At 43.5% G+C, this 23,219-nt stretch overlaps 1 protein-coding gene across 4 annotated transcripts in view; it reads right to left on the reverse strand.

Annotated features, from left to right (window-relative positions):
* ZNF511 (zinc finger protein 511) overlaps nucleotides 1-23,219 on the reverse strand; it is a 188,436-nt gene that overhangs the window by 143,500 nt on the left and 21,717 nt on the right. For all 4 annotated transcript variants that reach the window (XR_011205022.1, XM_069240643.1, XM_069240642.1 and 1 more), the window contains one exon: nucleotides 16,170-16,294. The gene's annotated coding sequence lies outside the window, so the exon portion shown is untranslated. The remainder of the gene's footprint in view (nucleotides 1-16,169; nucleotides 16,295-23,219) is intronic.

The raw sequence follows: 23,219 nt of genomic DNA on the forward strand, positions 1-23,219 counted from the left end.
ACTCTTGTTTTTTCCAAAAGTTAGAAGCTGAATGTAACTGTAGTAGATCCGTTATCATGAAATTCACCCTGCCTATAGTAACATTTTTAGCTAAATGCAACAGTGTAGATTAACAAGGTCGCCTAAACCGGTCTGGACAATGGAGCCACTGACCGAAGATGTGCAAAGGACCACAAGACGAAATCATACTGGACATTCCACCCGCTAAAGAGGTCAATCATAAGAACCAATAAAATACGTGAGAACTGTTATGGGGCAACAAATTTGATGAGCTAATGTGTTTTTAATTGTTAAAGATAGTGGGGTGCAACCCCTTGTCCAATTAGATTTTAGGGGAATGTACAACGAAAAGGGAATAAAAAACCTTGTCACCAGGAAGTAAATCAGACTAGACTTTAGGAAGCAGGAGACTAGGAGAGGGGGAGATGCTGATGCTATTTGCTGTGACCCAGACACTTTGTCACTCTGCATAGAGACTTTGCTGTTTGGTTCTTAAAACCATTCCGTCCTTAGATTGCCCATTTACACTTTACCTCCTTATGAGGGAAGTGCCCTTTTTCCCCTTTTGCTGAAGCTGAATCTCTTTTATGGCAAATCAACGGATGTCCTGAAGACAAAGACAGAATCTGAGTGCTGACCAATCTTGGAGGATAACTATATGACAATGAAATTGTGATTGTCTGTTTGCTTTTCCTTTCTAGGTACCAACTGGTTTTCTTTGATAGGAGCCATAGTTAGATGTTTTCCAAATTGGTGTTACGAAATTGTTTTGCATGAAGCCCAACATGCCAATGCTAATTAGAGGTTAGTTGAGAGGGGTTCACTGAACAGACTCAAATAGACAAATGACTGAATCTATGTTTTGTTGAACAATGTGCTGATATACTCTGCTAATGATAGTCTATATTCACGCCGTTCTATATTCTAGTGTTTGTGATTCTTGCTTTGATGAAATCTTATCAGAGTTGCCATATTGTCACTATGCTATTGTGTTTCTTGGTTTCGAGACTAATAAACTTGCTAGTAGTATTGTAACCAATAGGGAATAAATAACACTAAATTCATACTAAACTGGTGTGGTTATTCATGACTGCAAGGTCATGGTGGTGTCTTGAGTTTGATTAATGTCTTTGACTAAGGTGAAATGCATTGTTGTGATAAAAATTGATGACATTATTGAAGTATTAATTGACATGTTGATTAGCTATCTCGTCCTAAGGTGTCTCTCAACAGGGTCAAAAGATTAATTGGCCTAAAACGGGTCTCGATGTGTAATAATTTATCATAAAGGGACGCGTTAACAGTTCTGGTAGCAGAGGATGGTTTAGGCCCTTTGAGGCCCTAGGATGGAGAATTATTGTTTAGATTGTTTTTCTGAGATAATGCAAATTGGAGGTATGATGCGTTTCTAAATTCCCCATGACTTTCCTGGGACCTCGGAAGCCTGCCTAAGTGAGTTGGGAATGTTCTTGGCGTTTTAGCATATGTGGTGTAGAATTTGCGCTTGCTCAGCTTATGCGTATTGCAGGTGATTTGTGAAGTTTATATGGTTTAAGGGCAGGTAATGTTGTTTTAGTGGGAGTGGGCGTACTCCGCAGTATGAGAGTAGGGAAGTCAGCGTACTACATATGAGTGTCGCGCTTTGTGCTAAAAAGTTATCCACGTGGTTGGTTGGTGTTGTACGGACCCGTCGTGGTCTAAGACTCCAGAGTATATTGACAAGTGTAGAAAACACTTGGGTTTATGTTGTAATTTGTGCGGTGTAATAGGTAAATCGGGCGTGGTTGACAAGTCGAGTTTGAGTCAAATTGTGTGAGTGAAACCTTCGATGGAGATTTGGCAAGTTCTATCGTGCATTAGAACAAACCATTGACAAGTCGAGAGTAGGATTTGCGGGTCGAATTCTGCTTGCGTATGCGGGAACTTAGAAGGAGAGAGTAGCGGCCGGGGCTTCAAGTGAAATCTATGTAAAGCTCTGAAGCTATTGTATACCCTTCCTGTAGTAAACCGGCAAATTTGAGTTGTTAGTGTTGTTAAAGGTGCTCGCATTAATTTTGCATTAGTTTGGTGTGAATCCAGTGTAAGGAGGACAAGCCGCAAGACTTTGTCAGCTGCAGTGTGTGAGTGTGACGTCAGTGGTGCCGTGCTGGGATAGGTCAATTGCTGAGAGGGATCGCGCACGGATTGGCAGCCGTCCGTGAGCGGCAATAGGTTGAGAAAGGTGGGTGAAGAGTGTTCTGGGAATTGAAGTCACTTCCTGATTAGATTCAAACAAAATACAAAACTAAAAAAAGAATTCTCTCAAGGCTTTGAGGAGCGCTCTGAAAGGAGACGCCTACATTATGGCAAGTGAAGGGGAGCCTACACCGCCTGAGGGTACTCGAGCTTATATAGTAATGGAAGAGAAGGGAGTTGCGCTGTGTCTTTGGATTAAGCAGTGGCACAAATTAACAGAGAAGGAGGGATGTTTAGCGTTTCCAGAGCAGGGAACAAGAAGAGTTTAATACAAGAATTTTGGAGAATTGAAGGTGGATGTTGAGTGTACAAAAGCCGCCTCCGAATGAAGCTCGGTATGAGGCGTTAGCAGTCTGGGATTTAATGGCCATACGACAAAGACAGCAAAAACTTGAAAGAAGAATAAAAAGGGCAGAAAAGACATTAGCCGAGGCTAGATGGGACAATGAGAGCAAAATGTGGAGAAGGGGAATAGTTGACGGACTTAAATTGTTTCCGGCAATTACACAAGAAGATGAGACACAGGGAAAGAAAGCCACCTGTAAGACAGACAAGGGCTCTAATAAGTCTAAGGAGACTCAGAGGTCTTGGGTAGACGAGGAGGACTCAGACGATGAAGGGTTTCCTAATCAGTTGTTACATGATCGCCCGCCACCATATGCCATAAATGACACTGCTCCAAGCACTAGTGTGGGTCCTGGGAACCAGACACAGAGTAAGGATGTTACAAATACAATGCAGACAAGTGATACGGTTTTGATACAGAATCGTGTCCGTGTACCCACTGCACCAGACACGCAGATACAGTTGCAACCTCTGCCACAGATACAGAGGATTTACCCAGACGTCCCAGTACTAGAGACAAACACGAGTCTAATGGTGCAGCCTGATCCGATATATACCAGTTCAAAACTAGAGCAGATTGAGCCAACTCCACAATTGCTGCCCCAGCCGCTGCAACAGCTGATTCCGGGTTATAATCCAGCAGCAGGGCCTCCGTTAGTACCTGCACCAGCTACAGTGAGTCAAGCCTTGGGAGTTACTGCTTCACGGGGTTTGGGACCAGGTCGGACACCAGCTGCCATATCATTACCAATCACTGTTGGTCCGCCAGTACCATTGTATGGGCAGGGTAAGCCTGATGTGTTTGATCAGAATGTGAAAACCCTAGAGGTAGTAAGAGGAGGGTTCGCAGGAACTCCCCAGCCACTAACACCAAGAGAACAATCAGAAGAAGGACTCCGGTCCTTGTTAGACCTCAGTCCGATTGGGGCTCCTTTGGAGGCAACGAGACAAGCAGGGTTAAGTGTGCTAGCCCCACAAACAATGAGTACAGATACCACTGATGCATTCAGGGAACATTTCGTTGCAAGGTTTTTCTGCGCAACAATTAAATGAGTGGTTATGCTTCCCAAAATGTTGTGGTAACTATAGATAAGCCAGAAAAGGAAGAATACCTGAATTTTGGGAGACTGGGTGTAGAAGCTGCGGAACTAGTGGAAGGAAAAATGGGGGTAAACAGATTAGAGTCATACAAAGAAGCAGAATTGAGATATATGTGCCCCAAGATCACTAAAGAAGTGGGCAAGTTGCATCAGAGGTTGGCAAACCTGGCAGACAAATACAACATAGGCATTGCGAATACTAAACATTTTAAAAGAAGCAACAGATTAGACTTTGATTCTAAAGATTTTGAGCACATGAGATCTACCGGAATGAAAGCGCATCTTAAAGAGATACTGCACAGTGCGCAAATCTGGGGAGCCTTAGAGAAGTGTGAAGGCAGATGGGCAAAGCAAAGAGATAAAAAGACGGGTGAAAGTCCTGAACCAAATCAGGCTAAAACGGCACCGGACATGGGGAAAGTAAAGATGTTACCAATGAGAGAAACAGCTGGATGGGTTCTAGTCCATGTGCCGTGGTCCAGGGGAGACATTCTGTCATTCACAAATGATTATCCCAGATTGAGGGAGAAGCAGATAGAGTGGTACCAGCAGACAGATAGGTTTGTGAAGCTTGCGAAATGTCTCTGGGAGGACTTGGATACCCTGTTTGAGATTATAGTTCCACCTGATCTATGGTTTGAGTGCAAGAGGGGTGTGGACTGGCCGACACAGGAGCCGGCAAGGGATAAGGTGACTGGAGTACCATCTGAGGAGGTGATGAAGTACTATCATAAAGTGATTGAGTTTTTGAAGCAGAAAGTGTCGCTGAAAGTGACTGATTGGCAGAAAATCGATCGAACCTCACAGGAGGCTAAAGAGTCTATTCATGTTTACTATGAGAGGTTGTTGAAAGCGTTCAAACATTACAGCGGCATGGAGACCATAAAGCTGAAAGACATGAATCACTTTGTGTTCACATTTGTTGAAGGGCTGAGACCAGAAATTAGCCAGATGATTAAGAATCATTTAATCTGTTGGCAGGCAAAACCGATTGATGAGGTGTTGCAGTATGCAAAATACTGTAGTGACAAGATTGTGCTGAAGCAGAGAAAGTTAAAGGAGAAAGTGATGGTGATGCAGATTAAGGCAGTGCAAGCAGGGATGCAGGGAAATGGAGTACAGCAGATGATACAGCAGCAACCGCAAGGGAATGGCATGTTTCAGGCACAGCCGAGAGGCCGAGGTCGAGGTTTTGTGAATCGCGGTCCAGACTTGAATACTGTAGTGGTTCAAAATGATGCACAGGGGATGAAAAAGATGTCACCATGTCACGCATGTGGGGGCGTGGGGCATTGGAAGCAGGAATTCCCAAATGTAGTGCAGGATGGTGTTGTTCAACAAAGCAATGATGTCGGTACATTTCAAAATGTGAGGGGTCCAAAGGTGAGGGGCCAAAATAAGAATTTCCAGAATAATATGGTTCAGATGCAGGGGTTACAGCCCATGCAGCAAATACAAATGGCGCGTGTTCAACCAGCACAAGTGCAGCAGGTACAACAGCAGGTTCCCATGGTACCTAGACAGCAAATGCAATTACCATTAGCTCCGATAGGACAGAAACAGGTGATGCTTCCTCAGCAGGTCACAGGCCAAATGATGAGTCAAAATAATACAGTAGAGCAATTCCCATTGCGTGGTGAGGATGGAATAAATGATGAATGGTCGGATGACAGTTCTGACAGTGAGGAGTGCAGGCTTGCAGCATCCCTAGAAGTAGATCAGAGGGGACCCTCTGTAGAGGGTAAGGTGATGGGTCACAAAGTTTCATTCTTGGTTGACACTGGAGCTACACGCTCTACAGTCAGAAGTGCAGAGGTTCCGAAATTACCACTTTCAGGACGTACCATAAGGGTGGTTAGTGTGGCAAATCAGTATCTAACAAACCCGATTACAGACCCAGTTCAAGTTGAGATTGGCAACTTCCAGGGATTACATAAATTTGTAGTCTGTGATTCTAGTCCAGTGTCCCTACCTCAAAGAGACTTACTGTGCAAAACGAAATGTTCGATTACCTGTTCGAACGAAGGAACTGAAGTGCAGACAAACAGTGATGATGAAGGGGACGATGGGCAATTTACAGATCTAGAGACAGAAAGTACAAATGAAGATTACCCTCTTCCCAATGCTTACAGTGACTGACTTGCCGCCTGAGTTGCAGGGAACAGTGACAGAGAATGTGTGGGACCTGACAGGAAAAGAAGTAGGACTAATAAAGGGAGTAGAACTGGTTAAGGTACAGGTTAAACTGAACGCAGTGTTTCCTCAGGTACCACAGTACCACGTGGCACAAGATGTCCTCATTCAGGTATCACAGATAATTGCAGACTTTGTAAAGCAAGGAGTTCTGAAAGAAGTGATGAGCAGCCCGTGTAATTCACCAATAATGGGTCTGAAAAAACCTTGTGGAAAGTTCCGAATTGTGCAGGATTTGAGAAAAATAAACAAGATTGTGGTAAAGTGTTGCCCCATAGTGACAAATCCAGCAGTGATCATGTTTCAGGTTCCGTGTGATGCAGAGTGGTTCACAGTTGTGGACCTGTCTCAAGCATTCTTTTCAGTGCCTCTTCATGAGGACAGCCAATATCTCTTCAGTTTCAAATTCCTGGATAAGGTATACAGTTGGTGCAGAATTCCTCAAGGGTTTTCTGAGGCAACGTCCATCTTCAATCAGATATTGAAGAAGGACTTGGAGTCGTTGGAACTGCCTTTCAGTTCGACTCTAGTGCAGTACATTGATGACTTGCTGATTGCATCCAGAACAAAAGATGACTGTAGGTATGACACCATTGCCTTACTGAACCATTTGGGAAAGAATGGACATAAAGTGTCCCCAAAGAAGCTACAGCACTGTCAGAGAGAGGTAAAGTACTTAGGTCACTTGATTGAAAGGGGTTCCAAGAGAATATCAAAATAGAGGGTGACGGCCATATTGGAGATGAATCCCCCGACAACCAAGAGAGATGTCAGGATGTTTTTGGGAATGGTGGGCTACTGTCGCCAGTGGATTCCCAACTTCTCGATTATCTCTAAACCATTGATAAAACTGACAGGCAAGGAAGTTAAGGATGACCCGAGTAACATAATCTTGTCCGAGGAAGAGCTTGAGGCATTCATGGAACTGAGAGAGTGCATGTGCAGGGCGCCAGCTTTGGGTATGCCTGACTACACAAAGCCTTTTCTACTGTTTTGTCATGAACGTGATGCTTGTTCTTTGTCTGTCTTAACACAGGTCCATGGAGGTGCAAACCACCCAGTAGCATATTTTTCAACTACCTTGGACCCAGTCGCAGCAGCCTTACTGGGTTGTTTGCGCGCAGTTGCAGCTGTTGGTCAGAGCCTCACACAGTGTGACGGCATAGTAATGGGACATCCCTTAACAGTAAAGGTTCCATATTCAGTTGAAATTCTGAAAACCAGAACTAACACTCAGCACATGACAAATGCTAGGTTAACGAGATATGAGACCATTATACTGGGGTCTCCTAATGTTTCTCTCAAGAGGTGTACCGTATTATACCCGGCAACTTTACTTCCTGTTGAAAATACTGAGATTAATAATACTGAGGAAGTAGAGCATGACTGTCTTGAGGTAACAGAACTATGCACCAAACCCAGACCTGACATTAAGGATACACAGTTAGAAGAAAATGATTACATTTTGTTTGTCGATGGTTCATGCTTGAGAGACTCAGTCGGAATACTGAGAGCTGGTTATGCAGTGTGTACAATCACCGGTATTCTAGAAGCTTCCTGGCTAGAAAGAGTGTATTCCTCACAAGTGGCTGAATTGATTGCCCTTACTAAGGCATGCCACGCAGCTGCAAACCTGAAAGTCACTATCTATACTGGCAGCAGATATGGATTTGGAATTGTACATGATTTTGAACAATTATGGTCACAGAGGGGTTTCATGACCTCTTCTGGCTCACCAGTGAAAAATGGCAAACAAATTAAGGATTTGTTGCATGCGATTCAGTTACCTCTTGAAATTGCTGTTGTGAAATGCAATGCTCATGTCAAGTCGCAAGACTTTGTGTCAATGGGAAACGGCTATGCAGGTCACGTCGCAAGGTTTTGCGCATTGAACTGTATATCGTTCAAGGAACAGTGGGAACTACTACCTGAAACTGAAAATGAAACATGCTTGAACTTTGCATTAAGAGTTGTTGATACATTAGATGAGCTAAAATCACTGCAGGGCCATGCTAGCAGAGAAGAAAAATGCTCCTGGCAGAGAATGCAATGTGTACAGAGATCTGATGACTTGTGGGTCTCAGAGGAGGGGAAGTTGGTTTTGCCAAACAGTCTTTTATCACAGTTTGCAAGGCTTTACCGTGGACAGGCACATCTTGGGAGAGACGCAATGATCAGATTATTCAAAATTGATTGGTTCAATCTGAAATTTAAACAAGCCGCAGAGGTTACCTGTCACAGGTGCATCATCTGTCAACAGATGAATGCACGAAAAAGGGACTGTGGTGACTTTGAGCCACATAGGGAGAGCTGGAGGTCCGTTTAGCAAGATGCAGATGGATTTCATTGAGATGCCTGTGTGTGGAGGCTTGAGGTACGTGTTGGCGATTGTGTGCATTTTCAGTCACTGGATTGAAGCCTACCCTACACGTAGAAATGACAGTCTCACAGTAGCAAAGCTGTTGCTTAGAGAATTAATACCACGGTTCAGATTTCTGGTCTCTTTAGAATCAGATAGGGGCAGACACTTCGACAAGGAGGTGACTAAGCTCTAGTGTGCTGCATTGGACATTGAGCAGAAGCTGCATTGTAGCTACTGCCCTGAAGCATCAGGACTAGTGGAACAGATGAATGGTGCCTTGAAGTCGAGAATGGCAAAAATGTGTGCAGCTACCAATATGAAATGGCCAGATGCATTGCCCTAAGTGCTGATGTCAATGAGAAACACACCTGATAAGAAGACAGGACTATCCCCCCATGAGATTTTGATGGGCAGAGCTATGAGGTTGCCCGCAGTACCTGCAAATGCTCTTGTGAATATCACGGATGATATGGTGTTGGACTACTGCAAGGGTCTGGCTGATGTGGTCCGCTCTTTTTCTCACCAGGTGGAGCCTAACACATTGCCACCGATCAGTGATCCAGGTCACACCCTGCAAGCTGGTGACTGGGTGGTTGTCAAGAAACACGTGAGGAAGTCCTGTTTGGAGCTGCGTTGGAAGGGGCCATATCAAGTAATACTGACAACAACCACTGCTGTGAAATGCGCAGGTGTTCCAAACTGGATACATGCCAGTCACACAAAGAAGGTGACGTGTCCGACTGATGAGGAACTTGAAGTGTCCCAAACAGCAACTGCAGAGAAGGAAGTCTCAGGGCCGGAGAGTATTCAAAGGGGAACTGTGTATAAAGGAGAGCCCACTGAGGACGGCTTAGACCCTCAAACAGTAAACGAATTCGATAGAGGTGACGGTGAGCCTATCTCAGCAGAGCCAGCAGGAGAACCAAGTCAAGGAGAGGTTCTCCCAGAAGTAGACGGATACGGGTTTGAACTTGAGCCCGTTACAGACCCTGAAGACTAAGGGGAAGGAGCAGAAGAAGGTCAAAGTACATCAACTCCTCCTGAGCCGCTCGCAGGTCCGTCAAGAGAAAACACCATTGCACAAGAGGAGGGTGCTGTTCAACGTCCTGAAAGGCCAAGCAGAAAGAAAACACATAAAGGAGACGACTAGCTAAAGAAGCAAGCTGCAAGGGAGAAAGTGATCCCAGGTGATACAATAGAGGAGGAAGTTGACACAACTAGGAAAGAGGACCTCAGTGAAGCAAAGTTGCAAAGCGAACGCAGACTGAAAAGAAAAAGAGTTGCGGACAGAAGGTACGCAGGTCCTGAATGGGCATATGCAATGACATCTGAATGGCAACAAGAATTCCTAGCGTTCTGTTTGGATCGAGAGGTACCAGGCCAATATTACGGCACCTGAAATCAACCAGAGAAAGAGACTGTGTTAAAATTGAAATTGAAAGCTGAAAAGCTGAGAAAAAAGACTGGAAAATTACCGGATGTGACACTGATAACCTGAATAGACACTGAAAACCGACTATGACAAGCTGCTAACCTGATTTGACAAAAGGGTCCTAGGGTGAGTGGAACGCTGTAAATACTCGCAGAAAGAAAGAGAGACTTTGCATTAAGAAAAAAAAAAAAGAGCTTTAAAATTGCCCTCAAGTTGATTGTTTGTCTTATATCTTCTGCTATCTGATTCTTTACAAATCATGGCTTACACTAGAGGTAGTAGCAAAAGGGGTAAGGTAAGTGGTTAGTTAAGTGCTGTCTTAGGTATTGTGAGAGCAATAATAATTATAGGTGTGATTGTGGGATTGCCTTGGTTGGATAAAAAGGTGACTAACAACGCTTCAAAACCTGAGACTGCTACACTAACACCGTGGGAAAAGTTTGAGCAGGATACAAAATACTTGCATGAGGGAACTATATCAAAAAGGGGAACTTTCTACTAATGTCTTCTATCGCTTGCTGAATGAGTATGTTGATACAATGGATGCGAGGAACTGTTACGTGTGCCCAAAGATTCCTTCATCAGTTCAAGAAGGGGTCACCTACCATCGTCTGCCTCTAACATACGGGATAAGCTGTAGTTTGCTGCTAACAAGATTTTATGACCAGGAACATGTGCAATATTTTTACTCTAATTAAGATGTAGTGTTTTCTTTTATGCCTGTGATTGAGTTTTTGAACAAGTTAGCTAGAGAACACAGTATAAAATTAGTCAGGGGTTTCTTTGAGACAACACTAACCTTTGGGACAGCTTATGCGCACGGCAATAATTTGACCTGCTTACTAACGCCTGTAGAAAAAAGCTTCTTAGATCACACTGATGATAGACGCAAGGCACTGAAAGAAAGGCTGGAAAAAGGACTAGAAAAACTCACATATGCAAATGATTATGCTTACACCGCAATAAAGACGCAGGGCAAATTAGCTATAGATGCCTTACATGTAGGAAGGCTTTGTATATATAGGCCGAAATCTGATCATGACACTTTATTTGTGGGAACGAGTGAATGCAGGTATGTGTTTTTGTTTCAGAGTAAATGGACATTCATGTTAAATGGACTGGATCCAGCGATCCCTGGGATCTATTACAAATGTGGACTAAATGCTTATTACCATCTCCCTAAGGGATGGTATGGGACATGTTATTTGGGAATAGTTTTCCCAAAGATTTACCAGATTGATGACTTAAAACAAATACCTAAAATGGCGGAATTACAACATGCTAGACAAAAGAGAGACAGCGGCTGTTGTCGTTGGTGACATATTTGGAGCCATATTTCCTTCAGTAGGGGGCTATCTTAAACTCCATAAAGATTCGAAAGTGGTCTACTATTGTGGATAACATGCTGACAAATTTCACAGGGGCTATACTCCTGATGGATACTGAACTTCCTGCGGAAAGAGCTATGACTCTTCAAAACCGGTAGCTTTAGACATTCTTTTAGCGAAGAGCGGCGGAGTCTGTAAGATGCTTAACAAGCGTCATTGTAGCTCGTTCATACCTGATAATAGCAAAAAGATTAGAAGTATGCTTACTAACCTAACAAGAGATAGTGCAGATTTAAAGGAGCTGAAGGAATCTGGAGTTTGGGAGAAAGTTGGGAAAGGAATTACAAGAGTAGGGAGTTGGTTTAGTAATATTTGGAATGGGGTACTTGCAAAAATATTAGGGGGTCTATTCATTGTTCTGATTTGTCTGTTGGGATTACGGGGAGCATGCAAAATTTATGAAAGAATTAAAATAAATTTGATAAAACGAAGCAAAAGAAATGAAGAAAATGAAAGGGAGAAAATGTTTAATGAAATTTGGGAAAGCTCACACAAAGGGCAAGATGTTGAAATGCGCATCATGCGCAAGGTGAAAAATTGAAAGTGAAAGGTTGAAAGGGAAAGGTTTGTGTGATGACAAAGGTCATCAGAGGAGGGACTGAGAGAGCGTAGCTTATATAATCTATATTAACATGAAATGTTTATGAACTAATGTATAATAATGCCGCACAGAAACTGTATTAACCTGTTTTGCTAAAACGTGCACTTTAAATGTGACCACAGGGAGTGGCTGCCAATGTATACGGGGACTAATGAAACTGACTAATAATGGTTAAATGTTTTATTAAATTGTGATTCTACATTAATGTTGAAAGGCTAAAATGTATTAGATTCTTGCTAATGAAGCAGTAGGCCTTAGTTAGCATGAGTCGAGGCCTAGCTGCCTGACTCTCATATTAAATGTATTTTTCTAACGTGCACTGTGCTGACTTGCTAAAGGACATGAACTCTTGTTTTTTCCAAAAGTTAGAAGCTGAATGTAACGTAGTAGATTGGTTCTCATGAAATTCACTCTGCCTATAGTAACATTTTTAGCTAAATGCAGCAGTGTAGATTAACAAGGTCGCCTAAACCGGTCCGGACAACGGAGCCACTGACCGAAGATGTGCATAGGACCACAAGACGATGAAATCATACCGTACATTCCACCCGCTAAAGACGTCAATCATAAGAACCAATAAAATACGTGAGAACTGTTATGGGGCAACAAATTTGATGAGCTAATGTGTTTTTAATTGTTAAAGATAGTGGGGTGCAACCCCTTGTCCAATTAGATTTTAGGGGAATGTACAAAGAAAAGGGGATAAAAACCCTTGTCACCAGGAAGTAAATCAGACTAGACTTTAGGGAGCAGGAGACTAGGAGAGTGGGAGATGCTGATGCTATTTGCTGTGACCCAGACACTTTGTCACTCTGCATAGAGACTTTGCTGTTTGTTTCTTAAAACCATTCTGTCCTTAGATTGCTCATTTACACTTTACCTCCTTATGACGGAAGTACCCCCTTTACCCTTTTGCTGAAGCTGAATCTCTTTTATGGCGAATCAACTGATGTCCTGAAGACGAAGACAGAACCTGAGTGCTGACCAATCTTGGAGGGTAACTATATGACAATGAAATACCAACTGCTTTTCTTTGACAGGAGCTATAGTTAGATGTTTTCCAAATTGGTGTTACGAAATTGTTTTGCATGAAGCCCAACATGCCAATGCTAATTAGAGGTTAGTTGAGAGGGGTTCACTAAACAGACGCAAATAGACAAATGACTGAATCTATGTTTTGTTGAACAATGTGCTGATATACTCTGCTAATGATAGTCTATATTCACGCCGTGCTATATTCTAATGTTTGTGATTCTTGCTTTGATGAAATCTTATCAGAGTTGCCATATTGTCACTATGCTATTGTGTTTCTTGGTTTCGAGACTAATAAACTTGCTAGTAGTACTGTAACCAATAGGTAATAAATATCACTAAATTCATACTAAACTGGTGTGGTTATTCATGACTGCAAGGTCATGGTGGTGTCTCGAGTTTGATTAATGTCTTTGACTAAGGTGAAATGCATTGCTGTGATAAATATTGATGACATTATTGACGTATTAATTGACATGTTGATTAGCTATCTCGTCCTAAGGTGTCTCTCAACAGGGTCAAAAGATTAATTGGCCTAAAACGAGTCCCGATGTGTAATAATTTATCATAAAGGGACGCGTTAACAGTTCTGGTAGCAGAGGATGGTTTAGGCCCTTTGAGGCCCTAGGATGGAGAATTATTGTTTAGATTGTTTTTCTGAGATAATGCAAATTGGAGGTATGATGTGTTTCTAAATTCCCCATGACTTTCCTGGGACCTCGGAAGGCTGCCTAAGTGAGTTCGGAATGTTCTCGGCATTTTAGCATATGTGGTGTAGAATTTGCGCTTGCTCAGCTTAAGCATATTGCAGGTGATTTGTGAAGTTTGTATGGTTTTAGGTCAGGTAATGTTGTTTTAGTGGGAGTGGGCGTACTCCGCAGTATGAGAGTAGGGAATTTGGCGTACTTTATATGAGTGTGGCGCTTTGTGCTAAAAAATTATCCACGTGGTTGGTTGGTGATGTACGGACCCGTCGTGGTCTAAGATTCCAGAGGATATTGACAAGTGTAGGAGACACTTGGGTTTATGTTGTAATTTGTGCGGTGTAATAGGTCAATCGGGCGTGGTTGACAAGTCAAGTATGCCTACAACACAATCCTTCCAAGTACCAAATACGTTTTTAGTCCCAGTTCAATTTTAGGTGTCAGTAAAACTTTTCTGTCTCTTAAATGGGTTTGGTATATATGAAAACCCTTTTTTCAGTAATAAATTCTGTTGCAAAAAGTTAGCAACCGTAAAAATGTTTTGTACAAGTGGCCCACCATATGTTTATTGTAGGACTCCTAGGACTAAACCATGATGGGATTATTTGATTTTTTCATCCTGCTTAAGGAAATCAGAATAATGTTCATTTTTGTGAGACTAAAGGACAATGTGAGGGGCACAGAAAGGTAGAGTTAATAAGACAGGAGGGTATAATGTGGTTTTTAGAGATTTTATGTGGTAGGAACCGTTCTATAAATAAATATGGTTAATTATGTTCAATTTACATACATGAGGGAAAGAGAAGCAGCTACTGGGATTGGAAGCTGGTATACTGTATATTATGTGGCTTTTATAGATAACTTTCCTATTACTTGCACTGGTCCCAAAGCTCTCTCCAACTGCTCGAGTAGACAGCCACCCCAATTTACCATGGATAGAGGAAACGTGTTGGTTGCAATGTCATCTATTAATGCTGAGTAATAGTGTTGTTCTTGAGGCCTACAAAGTGGTCTCCAGATTTGTCACAGTGTTTAACAGACTCGCAAAGCGGAACAGTAAGGGATGGATGCACCTGCAGAATACATATATATTACTTGTGGTGACCCACATCCAGTTTTTGGGAGCATGGTGCCCATAGATATTGCTTTTGAGTAAGTCTTTTTCAATGCATTTATTACTGAATGTTGATAGAAGGGAACGAAGGTGAATGTAGGAACTATTTCACTTGGAATCTGCAGGACGAAAGGGTAGGATCCACAGCCATATTGCCAGGAAGTCAGGGATGGCGAACTGAATAACTTACCTGAGCAAAATGCAACTGCTCTTCTGCCTGTCTCCTACAGACCTCCATCACCTTACCCTGTCCAGATTGTTAGTGGACTAACACTGTCATACTAGCGGTATGAGGGGAAGGCAATCCCCAATCTGAGAGGAAGGGACAGTACTGTGTAGACTTACCCTGCACTGAAAATGTATTTGCATTATCTGTTGCTGCGGCTGTGGTGCAGAATTAAACTAAAAATACATTTGTTTACATCAAAGTTTAAAAACAAAAATGCTGCACTTCTTCCATAAAGAAGAATGCAAATTCACATCCAAGGTAGCATTCAAAATGTACATCAATATTTAAACATACCAGTTTACACAAAGTCTAATTTTGCATGATTCATTCATTCTAGTATTCGCATTATCGTGCAGCTTTGATATTATTAAAATAAACTATTTTTAATAGATTGGGGTTGAATTAACTTTATTTTGCTTCCAAGTTGTAAGTCAAAGGTTTCTCCCACGGTAACCAAAAGAGTCCCCTGTGAGCAGCTCAGGTATTCTACGCTATAAAATTGATTTTTTTCACAGGTTTATGTGCAGGACTACTTTCAGGAGAGTGTGGCACTTATTTTTAAGTTGATCAATAAGTTTTAGGTAGAAGTTGCCTCGCCTCCAGTAATGTTCAGTTTGTGGGTTACTCAGGACTCTCTTGAGGCATAAAAGAGCTAGCATGCATGCTATTAGGGCCACAGCTTTCCTAACCTACATATTTAACTTTTGATCTCATTGCCCTCCTGGGAATATAAGTGTACTGGGGGTTTGGGTTTGATTATTAAACCTTTGACAGAGCGGAAGAGGGTGGTAGGGATCTATCAGTGATGTGCCATAAAGCATTGTAGAGCATACCAAGCAGAAAGCCTGCACCATTGATTTGGATATGGTGACAAGGGTTAATTTCAGTTTGTCTACAGTAAAATTTTTAAAGGTTCTTGTATTATGTTAAATGGAGTGGACTTTTGCAAAGTGGATAGTTGTATGAGATGAGAAGACAATAATGCGAATGGAAGTGAATGTAAGAGGCTAGTATGTGGGCTAGTGAGAGGAGGGCTGCAGAGAAAAGTGGTCTTAGTATTGCATTTGCAGTGAATGGGATTTGAGCTGAAAAAGGATCAAATGTAGTCGTCTTTACACTAAAAAGACACAGAAAGAGTTAACACCCCTAAAACCACTGTTCCTGAGAAATCAAAGAAGTGACCTGCAAAGACTTTGTTGAATCTTGAGATACTGCATTTGAGGCAGACTGTGATGGAATGTGAAGGTGTCATTGTTTTCAGTTTGTTAATATGGTAATGATGGACACGCAAGAAAAAAACATTTTGCTGATGAGGACCAGGGTCTGGTCTGAATTAATGCTATGTGTAAGGAGAAGTACTTCGTTACCATTTGGAAGTAATTGATAAAAAATAAGTGAAAAGGTGGGAATAGGAATGTTTCTGCTTAGTCTTACCTATGAGTAAGCTGAGCTTCTGCCCTCACGTTGTAGCCCTCTGCTCCAATGTCACAACACCTTCAGTGGTTGCCCCAGCACTTTTTTTTACCACCAAGGATGGCTAATAGCTGGCTTTTCTGTCACTAAAATAAAAAATAAAAAAATGAAAACATCAGTTAGTTCAATTTAATTTTAAATAAAGCAAAGTTACACATACGACTTGTGCAGATCTCAGGGCTACTGTCCCACACAAAAAGGGGCACCCACAAGTGTCTAATGAGCATTACACAGTGAAACCACCTCTCTTTGCTTAAAGCCCCACGTGATACCTTTCTTCAGAGTTGAAAATCTAAAGTTAACTATGATTGTGATTTAGAAAGACTATAAATCCACATGGCTGGAGGTAAGAGACTCCGGGCCTGATTCAGAGTTTGGCGGATGGATTACTCAGTCACAGACGTGACGGATTTTCCGCCCGCCATATTACAAAGTCCATAGGATATAATGGACTCCTAATATGGCAGACGGGATATCTGTCACGTTTGTGACGCAGTAACCCCATCTGCCAAACTCTAAATCAGGCCCTATGACAAGCCAAAGTAGAGCACAGGAATATCTACACTTCTGCCATGCAGATCATGGCATTTCAAACTTGTGGAACATACATATCCATGAGGGTTCCAATTCAGTTGCTGAGGCAGTATTGGCAACTCTACATATAATATCCAGTACTCGTAAATGCGTCACTAGTGGGTAGTCAGAACACTGAAAAGACAATGAAACCAAAAAGATTTGAATGTTGAATGAGCAGGACTTATTACACAGGCAAAATTCATTCTGTGTAAAAGGAAAGATGAAAAGTATAGCTGTAAAAACATTAAAATGAGTTTGAAAGAAAAAATATAACTTATAATAACCCTGAGAAGTTGATTGCTCTAAAAAGGCTGGTTAAAGGCTCAATGCTTTATAAGCTATCAATATTATGTCCGTGAGAGCCACAGGAACTCCTGGTACATTATCACAACAGGCCTTGTACAGAGGTTGGCTAGAGAATGCTGCATTCTCCTTCATCTAAACATTTCTGTTCAATTGGTTTAGAGGTGGCACGAGATGTGGAAAAGACAATCACCGAATCTATACTTTAGGTTGCATCCAACTATGTCATCTTAAGTCCCAATACGCTCCTACATTCTTCAAAAAACAGACTACAAGAGTGCCGATTCCCATCCACGCCAGCAATCTGTAGAATTCTATCCCAACCAACATAAGGAAATTGGAAAAACCACCGTTGTAGTGAAGACCTTGCAAACAAATTATCTTGAATTGGCTTTATTGTAAACATTAACAGACCACACTACAACACGGGACTGCATGAACCACTGCCCTGTCAATGAACTGCACATAAGCTGTAAAACAAGTCTCTTAAAATGTTCATACCTTAAATGATACCCATGAAAAACCAGGTAAAGATATAGCAGCCACCAGAATAGGGAATAGCAATGGAAAACTGGATAATATACCCCAGACAAAAGAAACCACAATGTTCAAGGAAAATAAAGCTGCATAAAGTGCAATGTATGTCTCTCATACCTCTTCAACATTAGGATGCATACAGGCAGCACAACATTCGACTTAACGTGACTGGACCATGTGTTAGGAATTCAAGCTCTCCTCCTGCACTTTGCACATCTCATACTACAACAGCACACTTTTACAACATGCGAGTCAGTCTGCAATTTCTCTGGATAGTTAAGTGTGCCACAGTGCCACACTAGAAGCTGATGAGCACTATACGAGTCACACCTAACATAATATAAAATCTGACCTTTTCCTGTTCTGTCCTGTGGTCGTGGGACCTCTTGAGGCACCACAAAGCTTACCCAGGTGTTTCACAACGGCTTAAAAAAATAAATATTATTAACAGATTATTAAAGTGTATAAAAAAAAAAGTAAAGGTGAAATTTTTAAAATATTCTGTATATATGAAGGAATTTGAAATTGGAATCTAAAAATTATGTTAGAATGCTTAAGGTGATTTCTGAGAGCAGTGCAAATGCATCAAACAGAATGTAGTATGGATGATTAGTGGCTTCAATTGAATTTAGAAAAGCTCAAACTTTCCCATTAAAATTAAAAATATAGATTTCTTTTGTTATATTGTTTGAGAATTAAATAAATGATTAGTTTTGTGGGTTTGTCGGATGAATATTTGGTTCTGTATTTTTGTGTATTGTTTTGTGGTTCAAATGATCGAAAATGCTTAGGTTGGGTTCCCCTGGATCCAGAAGTGACTCAGTGGGGGTCCCTTGATTCCAATAATGATTCATTCTGTGTCTTCGAGTTCTAGTAATGATTGAGTGGGGGTCCGCAGGAGTAAAAACTTTAAGAACCACTGACCTATTCAATTTTAAGTATTACGGTGAGAACGCTATCCCTTATTAGTGAAATGTAGGCAGTGTTCTAGCAGCTTAGGCCGTCTAGAGGTAGCTGTAGCAGAGCAGCTTACGCTAAACCAAGAGACATGCAAAGCTCCTGCAATACCACTATAGTTACACAGTACTTATACATAATAAAAGACAATACTCAGTGTTACCAAAAATAAAGGTACTTTATTTTAGTGACACAAGGCCAAAAATATCTTAGAGTCAATACTCCTACTGGAGGTAAGTATTATACACAATATATAGACAAGTAACCAAAATCAGGTAAGTAAACAGTCATTGAAGAGTGCAAACAGTAGAAAATACAATAGAATGCAATTGGCCTAGGAGCAACACAAACCATATACTAAGAAAGTGGAATGTGAATCGCGAATTGTCCCCTAGGCAAGTGTAGTGTGTAGGGGGGCGCTCGGTGTGTAAGAAAACACCAAATGTAAGTAATATACCCCACCCCAGAGTCCAGGAACGTAGGAGTAAAGTACTGCACATTTCCTCAGGACACACTACAAGTTGTGATAAGAGATTCTGCCAGAACCAAGCAAGGCTGCAATCAACAAACAGTGGATTCCTGGACATGAAGATCTGAAGAGAGGAGACCAAGTCCAGAAGTCACAGAAGATTCCAGGAAGGACAGGAGCCCTTGCCAACCTAGAAGATGGTGCAAAAGTGGATTCTCCAGTAAGAAGAAGAGTACAGAAGAGCACCAAAGATGGTGGCTGCGGGTTCCTAAGTGGTGCAGGAGATGTCCCACGTCACGTTGTTGGATGCAAGGTGTTTGGGCCACTGGATTCCGCCAACAAGCCTTGGTTCCCGAAAGTATGCAGTATGTATCAAAATGGAGCTGCCTGGACCCAAGAGGGACCTGGGGGTCTCAACTCAGACTGATGAGACAGAGGGGCTCTCAGCACTGTAGAGAGCCCACAGAAGACCAGGCAGCACCCACGGGAGTCCCAGGACATGGGGACAAAGAATATGCAAAGTAAGGTAGTTGCAGCACAATAAAGGAAGGTCCCACATCGCCGGAGAACAAGTCAGAGAGTTGTGCGTCGCAGGACAGAGTGCTGGGGACCTCGGTTATACTGTGCACAAAGGATTCTTGGAAGAAGTGCACAGAAGCCAAAGGAGCTGGAGATGACGTGGGCACAGGGGTACTGTTGCAGCAGGGGGAGTCAAGGTCTTACCTCCACCAAATCTGGACAGCTGGACCTTAGGACAATCTGGGTAACGTCGTCAACCACAAGTGTTCCAGGGAGCACGCTCGTCGTCAGGAGAGAAGTCCCAGAGTTCCGGTCGTCGTCGCAGAAGGGCACCGGCAGAAACAGGGGAGTGACTCTGTCACTCCATGACAGATTTCTTCGGTTCTTCTGGTACAGGATGAAGACAGGCAGTCCTCAGAGCATGCACACCTTGGAAACTGTTGCAAATGCTGGCTGGAGCTGAAGTTGTAGGCACAGGAGTCGTCCTGGATACTTTGTTGCAAATACAGCGGTTCCTGGAGCAGTCAGTGGTTGATCTGACGGTCAGAAGCTGAAGCAGGGGTTGCAGAGGATCCCTGGAGGAGTCATGCAAGTTTAATCTGAGGAAACACCCAGAGGAGAGACCCTAAATAGCCCTGAGAGGGGGATTGGCTACCTACCCAGGTATGCACCTATCAGGAGGGGGGTCTCTGACGTCACCTGCTGGCACTGGCCACTCAGAGGTCTCCAGAGTGTCCCCACAGCTTAGAATCCAAGATGGCTAATGTCAGGGACACACTGGAGGAGCTATGGGCACCACTCCTGGGTGGTGATGGAGAGGGGAGTGGTCACTAAACTTTCCTTTGTTCAGTTTCGCGCCAGAGCAGGGACTGAGGGTCTCTGAACCGGTGTAGACCATCTGTGCCCTTCAAAGCATTTCCAGAGGCTCCGTGAGGCTACCCCTCCCAAACCTGTAACACCTATTTCCAAAGGGAGAGAGTGTAACACCCTCCTCCCAAAGAAAATGCATTGTTCTGCCTTCCTCGGATTGAGCTGTTCAGTCCCCAGGAGGGCAGAAACCTGTCTGTGAGCAGCAGCTGGGGCTGCAGTGGAAACGTCAAAAGCTGGTTTGGCAATACTGAGGGTCCATGGTGGCGCCCCCAGGATGCATGGGATTGGCCCCCCAATACCAGATTTGGAATGGCGGGACAATTCCATGATCTGAGACACTTCACACGGCCATATTCGGAGTTACCATTGTGAAGCTACATATATGTATTGAAATATATTTAGTGCACACGTGTAATGGTATCCCCGCACTCACAAAGTCCAGGGAATTGGCCCTGAACAAGGTGGGGGCAACTTTGCTAATGCAAGGGTGCCCTCACACTTAGTAACTTTGCACCTAGCCTTCAGTAAATGAAGGTTCGACATATGTGACTTATAAGTTAATTAAGTGCAGTGACAATGGCTGTGAAATAGTGTGTGCAGTGCAGTCCTGAAGAAAGGTTTGTCTGAGCTCTTTATGGGTGGCAAATTAAATGCTGCAGCCCATAAGGATCTCATGGAACCCCAATGCCCTGGTTGCCTAGGTGCCATACAGCTGGGACTTATAAGGTGGGGTCCAGTGTGCCAATTGGAATTGGAATATGAAGTCACTAAACTATAGTGACTAATTTGGTAAGTAGAGAGAGCATAAGCACTGGGGTACTGCTTAGCAGGATCCCAGTGAGACAGGCAAAACACAATGACAAACAGACAGAAATTGGGGGTAACATGACAAGAAAGATGGTACTTTCCTACATCTTCCTGTTCCATTTGTACTTAGGTTTAGGTTGAGTTTGCTGTGATATTTTAAGAATGTTGGAAGAGAATTATGATTATGTGTGATCAGAGCATTCACCTTGTACGATTTGGGGCGGGCCTGGCAAGATAGTTGACTGGATCGTTTCCCTGGAGGTCCCCACTTGCTCCTTCATAATCCAACATTAATCTGCTCAATGTCGCCCGCAGTGATGAACATCTAGAGGATATTGCCTCCGCAAATCAGCCCTACCTTTGTAAACCACCAAAAATCCTGGCAAAACGCAATAAACAACAGAGTGCGGCTCACCTCGTGACTGGGCCAGGTGTGGTTCAAGGTGGGCCTTGTCAAGCGCAATGAGAGTGAGCCCGAAGTACTCAGAAGTGGGGCCTCCAGGCTGTGTGGTGAGACCGCGGGGGTGAGCAGTGTGCTGACAGTCGTTGGGAATCTGGATTGGCTGAGTGGGCAACACCGCCTGTGAGAAGCAGTGTGACCGCCAGGCCTTGCCCGCTGCCACGCAGATCAAGAGCAGCAGCCGCTGAGACTGTCAGGCCGGGCCTAATCAGGAAGTCAGCCAGAGGCAGCTAGGCCCCGGGGCATGCTGGACGCCCCCTTTCATCAGCCAGCTAGGAGCTCATGCGGAACTGCGGGCCCGGTGCTGCACAGTGGATCTACATTGGTATGGGCTTGGGGGCTACAGAGACGCGTGGATCTTGCCCGTGATGGAAGCCCCTCCCTCCTTGGACTGAAATGTGCATGCCAGAGCCTTCTGTGAATACGAGCACTATAGGTTGGGGGGCCATAAAACAAATTAAATTACATTTGGACTGCAGAGACAATGCTGGCCCCTTTAATGCCCCCGCATCATACTTCTGGACTGGACAAATGGTGATTTTACGGGCAGGAGGGGAGCAAATTGGATTGTGGCCCCTGCCGCTAATGTGCCTGAAACTGGAAACTGTTGCATGCAGACCTTAGCATACAAGCAACACAAAAGGATGATCAACGGAGTGTTGACAATGCAAACACTCACCCCCAGTCACAGATCTGGGTTTAATCCATCGTTCTTTTGCTCATCATACTACCCCAGTTTGGACCCAGCCATATGCAAATCAGTCTTGACCCTGTTCCTCATGGGAACAGTCCAGCCTGAACTGCCAGGCCAGGTCCTCCCTGGACCAGAAACAAGCATCCTGGGACCGGTTTCAGAGTATCACCCTTCTTCAGCCAGGCTAGCTTGATTCCAGTGGCACAGTGAGCAAGGGACCCACATCTGGGCATACCCTTCCCACTTGGGGCAACTTTAGCAACACAAAAGGATGGTGGACGGAGTGCTGACAATGCAAACACTCACCCCCAGTCACAGATCTGGGTTTATTCCATCGCTCTTTTGCTCACCATGCCACCCCAGTTTGGACCCAGCCATATGCAAATCAGTCTTGACCCTGTTCCTCAGTTTGACATTGTTCAGCATTCCGTCCATCGCTTGTTCTTTTTGCATTTGTCGGCCTAAGTGGGAAGGGTATGCCCAGACGTGGGTCCCGTGCTTCCCATGCCACTGGATTCAAGCTAGCCTGGCTGATGAGGGGTGAAACCCCGAAACCGGTCCCAGGATGCTTGTTTCCAGTCCAGGGAAGACCTGGCCTGGCAGTTCGGGCTGGACTGTTCCCATAGGGAACAGGGTCAAGACTGATTTGCATATGGCTGGGTCCAAACTGGAATGGCATGGGCAGCAAAAAAACGATGGATTTAGGCCCAGATCTCTGTACTGGGGGTGAAAGTTTGACATTGTCCAGCATTCCGTCCATCACTTGTTCTTGTTGCATTAGCATACAAGGCACAATTCAGAGTGGATAGTCCATCAGCA

Source organism: Pleurodeles waltl, chromosome 6 (genome assembly GCF_031143425.1).
Source record: "Pleurodeles waltl isolate 20211129_DDA chromosome 6, aPleWal1.hap1.20221129, whole genome shotgun sequence".
In the NCBI taxonomy this organism is placed as follows: domain Eukaryota; kingdom Metazoa; phylum Chordata; class Amphibia; order Caudata; family Salamandridae; genus Pleurodeles; species Pleurodeles waltl.